The sequence below is a fragment of the Hypanus sabinus genome, unplaced genomic scaffold (genome assembly GCF_030144855.1).
Source record: "Hypanus sabinus isolate sHypSab1 unplaced genomic scaffold, sHypSab1.hap1 scaffold_213, whole genome shotgun sequence".
In the NCBI taxonomy this organism is placed as follows: Eukaryota; Metazoa; Chordata; class Chondrichthyes; order Myliobatiformes; family Dasyatidae; genus Hypanus; species Hypanus sabinus.
The window spans coordinates 687,424-693,423 of record NW_026780235.1 but is presented as its reverse complement, the minus strand read 5'-3'; the positions used below and the strand labels follow the sequence as shown (position 1 = coordinate 693,423).

Here is a 6,000-nt window from a genome sequence, read left to right as displayed (position 1 = left end):
TATCTAACACCGGGAGTGTGTGATGGGACGGTGTGGAGGGACATTCACTCTGTGTCTGACCCTGGAGCGTGTGATGGGACGGTGTGGAGGGAGATTCACTCTGTGTCTGACCCCGGGAGTGTGTGATGCGACGGTGTGGAGGGAGGTTCACTCTGTATCTGACCCCGGGAGTGTGGGATGGACGGTGTGGAGGGACATTCACTCTGTGTCTGACCCGGGAGCGTGTGATGGGACGGAGTGGAGGGAGATTCACTCTGTCTGACCCCGGGAGTGTGTGATGGGACGGTGTGGGGGGAGATTCACTCTGTGTCCGACCCCGGAAATGTGTGATGGGAAGGTGTGGAGGGAGATTCAGTCTGTGTCTGACCCCGGGAGTGTGTGATGGAACGGTGTGGAGGGAGATTCACTCTGTGTCCGACCCCGGGAATGTGTGACTGGACGGTGTGGAGGGAGTTTCACTCTGTGGCTGACCCCGGAGTGTGTGATTGGAAGGTGTGGGTGGAGGTCCACTCTGTATCTAACACCGGGAGTGTGTGATGGGACGGTGTGGAGGGACATTCACTCTGTGTCTGACCCTGGAGCGTGTGATGGGACGGTGTGGAGGGAGATTCACTCTGTGTCTGACCCCGGGAGTGTGTGATGGGACGGTGTGGAGGGAGGTTCACTCTGTATCTGACCCCGGGAGTGTGGATGGGACGGTGTGGAGGGACATTCACTCTGTGTCTGACCCGGGAGCGTGTGATGGGACGGAGTGGAGGGAGATTCACTCTGTCTGACCCCGGGAGTGTGTGATGGGACGGTGTGGGGGGAGATTCACTCTGTGTCCGACCCGGAAATGTGTGATGGGAAGGTGTGGAGGGAGATTCAGTCTGTGTCTGACCCGGGAGTGTGTGATGGGACGGTGTGGAGGGAGATTCACCCTGTGTCTGACCCCGGGAGTGTGTGATGGGAAGGTGTGAGGGAGATTCACTCTGTGTCTGACCCCGGGAGTGTGTGATGGGACGGTGTGGAGGGAGATTCACTCTGTGTCCGACCCCGGGAATGTGTGATTGGACGGTGTGGAGGGAGTTTCACTCTGTGGCTGACCCCGGGAGTGTGTGATTGGAAGGTGTGGGTGGAGGTCCACTCTGTATCTAACACCGGGAGTGTGTGATGGGACGGTGTGGAGGGACATTCACTCTGTGTCTGACCCTGGAGCGTGTGATGGGACGGTGTGGAGGGAGATTCACTCTGTGTCTGACCCCGGGAGTGTGTGATGGGACGGTGTGGAGGGAGATTCACTCTGTCTGACCCCGGGAGTGTGTGATGGGACGGTGTGGAGTAAGATTCACTCTGTGTCTGATGCCGAGATTGTGTGATGGGACGGTGTGGAGGGAGATTCTCTCCGTGTCTGAACCCGAGCGTGTGGAATGGGACTGTGCGCTGGGAGCTTCACTCTATGTCTGACCCTCAATCTTCTGTCCCCAGATGAACCTGATGTATCTTACGTGGAAGTAAATTTCAAGACCCCCCTCTGCGTCCGGATCCGGACAGATCGAGGTCAGTTTCATCTTTGTTTTTTTTGACCCTGTTTAGGTGACGAGTCCACTCCTGTCGGGAGATCTCATGGCAAACGTACAGTTTAATCTAATGATTCCTTGTTTGAGAATAACATGGAGGGAACGCGTGAGAGATGCGAAGAAGGGGGTTCTCTCTTTGATGTGTCAGTGCCGGATGTTGCGCCATGGATGGGCGGATTAGAGATAGCGCCATCCGATGGAGTATGGAGGGAGTGCTGTGGAAAGATGGCATGGTATCGGGCGAGTGGAGGAAGGGGCAATATGGAGCGATCTCTGTCTAGCGGGGTGGTGGAAATGAGCTAGTGTCGTGCCGTTGTGGTGAGGAAGGAACACAGTGGGAGAGACGGTGAAGAGGGAATGCCGTATAAAAATTTAACCCCTCTCTCCCTATTCTAACACCACTGTCTGTTCCCTCTTTCCCCTTCTCTTACCCTATCTCCTCTCTGCCTTCCTCCCCTGTTTCTTTCTCACTCTTTTTCCCTTGCTGTCTCCCACTGTCCTCTTCTCTTCGCCCTCTCTCATTGCCCCCGTCTCTCCTCTATCACAGTCACCGTCTCTACAACTCTCGGACTTCCCCTTGCACGCTTTCGCTCGCTCTTTGCTCACTCTTTTAACTCCTTCAGCTCTGCCTGTTCTTCCCACCTCTCTCTGTCGCTGTTTCCCGCTCATCTGCCCTCACACCGTCCCCTCCTCTCTATCCACCCCTCTCTCCCGCTCCCGACACTCTGCCTCCCTCGCTCGTTCCCCTCTCGTTGAAACTCACTTGTTCTCGTTACAACTTCCACCGTCTCCCTTCTCATTCTCCTCCATTCATCTCTCACATCTCTCACTCCGCTCTCCCCCTCTACTCCCTTTCTCTCACACTCTCCACTTTCTCTCACACTCTCCAATTTCTCTCCCCGTTCTTTCTGTCGCATTTTCCTGCCCAATGCCCGCATCGTCTCCCATCTTTGTCGATCGTAATCGCCTTCTCTCTGTCTCCACGTCTCTGACTGTTCTCCACCACCCTCAATGTCTCTCGCTCGCTGTCTCACCCCTTCTCTCCGACTCTCTTATGCCCCTCTGTCTCTTTCTTCACCCCTCGCTCTTCTCTCTCTCCTCGACTCCCTCACCCAATCTTTACCGCTCTCAGCCTTTTTCTTAACCGTTCTCTCTCTCTCCCTCTCTCTCCCAGACGGTGTGACCTCACTTACTCACAGCTGAAATTTCGGAAAGAGGAAACGCGCATCGTTGAGGACGAAGATCCTCCCATTTCCTCGGGACCCGGCGGACTGCCAAGCACTGCACAAACAGGTCAGAGTCCATAGCGATGACATCAGTCTGGAGGTTCACATGTTATAGTCGCAAGAGTCCTTCTTTCTAATGCATCTGTCTTCTGCACCTGGACCATATCCTTCCATACCCGTCATTCCATGTAACCGTCCAAGTTTTTCTAAATATTAAAAGTGATCCTGCATTCATCACTTCATCTGGCAGCTCATTGCACACTCCCACCGCTCTCTGTGTGAAAAGGCCCCGCCGCATGTTCCTTTATACTTTTCCCCCTTCACCCTTAACCCATGTCGTCTGTTTTTTTCTCCCCTAGCCGCAGTGGAAAAAGCCTGCTTGCATTCACCCTCTGTATACCCATCATAATATAATAAGACCATACGACAAAGGAGCAGAAGAGAGCTAGTCGGCCCATAGTGTTTGCTCCGCCATTTTATCATGAGCTGATCTATTCTCCCATTTCTTCCCACTCCCCCGCCTTCTCAGCATAACCTTTGATGCTCTGGCTACTCAGATACCTGTCAATCTCTGCATTAAATACACCCCATGACCTGAACTCCACTGCCGCTCTCCGGCAAAAAAAAAATCTTCGAATCTCTGTTCTGAATGGTTCCCTTCAATCTCTAAGTCATGTCCTCTCGTACCACGGGAACAACTTTGCCACATCCACTCTGTCCATGTCTTTAACGTTCGAATTGTTTCTATGAGGTGCCCCTCATTCTTCTAAACTCCAAGGAGTACAGTACAAGAGCTGTCAAACGTTCCTCAAATGTTAACCCTCTCATTCCCGGATTCATGCCAGTGAATATTCTCTGAACCCTCTCCAACGTCACCACAGCACTCCTTCAATAAGGAGCCCAAAACTGCACATAGTATTTCAAATGAGGTGTACCAGTGCCTTATCGAGCCTCAACAACATTTCCCTGCTCCTAGAACTGAATTACAATAGAAATGAATTCCAACATTGCATTCCCCTTCTTTACCACCGACTCAATCTGGAGATTAACCTTAGTGGTATCCTGCACGAGGACTCCCAAGTCCCGTTGCATCTCAGAACTTTGAATTATCTACCCATTTAAACAATAGTCTCCCCTTTTATTTCATCAATTAAAGTGCATGAACGTACTCTTTCCAACATTGTATTTCATTTGCCTCTTCGTTGCCCATCCCCCAATCTAGCCAAGTCTCTCTGCAGACTCTATGTTTCCTCAGGACTACCGGAACCCCGCCGATCTTTGTATCATCAGAAATAATAGCCACAAAGCCATGTATTCCATAATCCAAATCGTTGACATACAGCGTAGAAAGAAGCGGCCACAACACGGACCCTTCCAAACGCTCTCTTTCCTAACCTATCTACCAGTGACGCCACTTTTAGGGAATTATTGTATCATTATTCCCAGATCCCTCTCTTCTACTGCACTCTGCAGTGCCGTATCATTTACCTTGTATCAATTACCTTGGTTTGTCCACCCAAAGTGCAATCCCTCACACTTGTCTGCATTAAACTCCATCTGCCATTTTTTAATCTATTTTTCCATCTGGTCCAATTCCCTCTGCAAGCTTTGAAAATCTTCCTCACTGTTCTCAACACCACCAAACTTTGTATAATCAGCAAATTTTCTGATCCAATCCAACACATTATCATCCAGATCTTTGATATAGATGTTAAGTAACAATGGACCCAGCACTGATCCTTGTGACACACCACTAGTCACAGGCCTCCACTCAGAGAAGCAATCCTCCACTACCACTCTCTGGCTTCGCCCATTGAGCCAATATCTAATTCAATTTACTACTGCTCCATGTATACCTAGCGACTAAATCTTCCGAACCATCCTCCCATGCGGGACCTTGTCAGAGGCCTTACTGAATCCCATATAGACAACATCCAGCACCTTCCCTCATCCAGTTTCCTAGTAACCTCCACGAAAAACCGTATTAGATTGGTTAAACATGCCCTGCCACGCACTAACCATGTTGACACTTCCTAATGAATCCCTGTCTATCCAAACTCTTGTAGATTCTATTCCTTAGTACTCCTTCCAATAACTTACCTACTCCTGATGGTAAACGTACAGGCCTATAATTTCCTAGATTATTTTTAGAGCCTTTTTTTTTAAAACAACGGAAAAACGGAACAGCTCTCCTCCAATCCTCCGGCACCTGACCCGTGGATACCGACATTTTAATTATTCCTGCCAGGGCCCCTGCAATTTCAACACCAGTCTCCTTCAGGGACCGAGGGTAAAACCTGTCAGGGCCCGGGGATTTATCCACTTTGACTTTCCTCAAGACAGCAATTACCTCCTCCTCTTCAATCCCTTTAGGTTCCATGACCTCACTACTTGTTTCCTCAATTTCCATAGATACCTTGTCAGTTTCATTAGCAAATACAGATACAAAAAGACATTTAAGTTCTCCTCCATTTCTTTTGGTCCCATACGTAGCCGACCACTCAGATTTTCAAGAGGATCATTTTTATCCCTCACTGTCCTTTTTCTTTTACTATACCTGTAGAAGCTCTTAGGATTATTCTTCACCTTGCCTGCCAAAGCAACATCATATCTTCTTTTAGCCCTCCTGATTTCTTTCTTAAACATTTTCTTGCACTTTTTATGTTCCTCATGACTCTCATATCTGTCATACATCTTTCTTTTCTTCTTTATCAGATTTCCAATATGTCTCGTGAACCAAGGTTCCTTATTCTTATTCACCTTGCCTTTAATCCTGACAGCAACATACAAACTCTGCACTCTCCAAATGTCTCCTTTAAAGGCCTCCCATTTACCAATCACATCCTTGCCAGAGAACAACGTTTCCCAACCTCTCTGTGCAAATCAGTCCCTCGAGACTAGACAACATTCTCTTTCTCCTCCTTCGCTCTCTTCCACTTTCACATTACCCACCCCACACTCTCTGCCCCTCCCGTACACCCTTATCCTCCTCCTCCACCAATCTCCTCCTCTACTCGATTCCCGATACTCACGAACCACTCTCTTAAAAAAAAACTTTCCCCGTCTATGCCATTCTATCTCCCCACTCTTCCCCTTCCGCTCCACTCTCCTCCAGTATTCTCTCTCCTCCTTTTCTCATTCCCCCTCTCTCGTCCCAGTCTACTTCCTTTCTCACTAACACCCCCTCCCTCCCTCCCTCAGCTCTCTCTTCTCCT

At 49.6% G+C, this 6,000-nt stretch overlaps 1 protein-coding gene across 1 annotated transcript in view; it reads left to right on the top strand.

The window, feature by feature from the left end:
* The first annotated feature begins 2,753 nt into the window (after positions 1-2,753).
* LOC132387721 (CD209 antigen-like protein C) overlaps positions 2,754-6,000 on the top strand; it is a 44,041-nt gene continuing 40,794 nt past the window's right edge. Inside the window, exon 1 of the mRNA XM_059960081.1 lies at positions 2,754-2,852. The gene's annotated coding sequence lies outside the window, so the exon portion shown is untranslated. The remainder of the gene's footprint in view (positions 2,853-6,000) is intronic.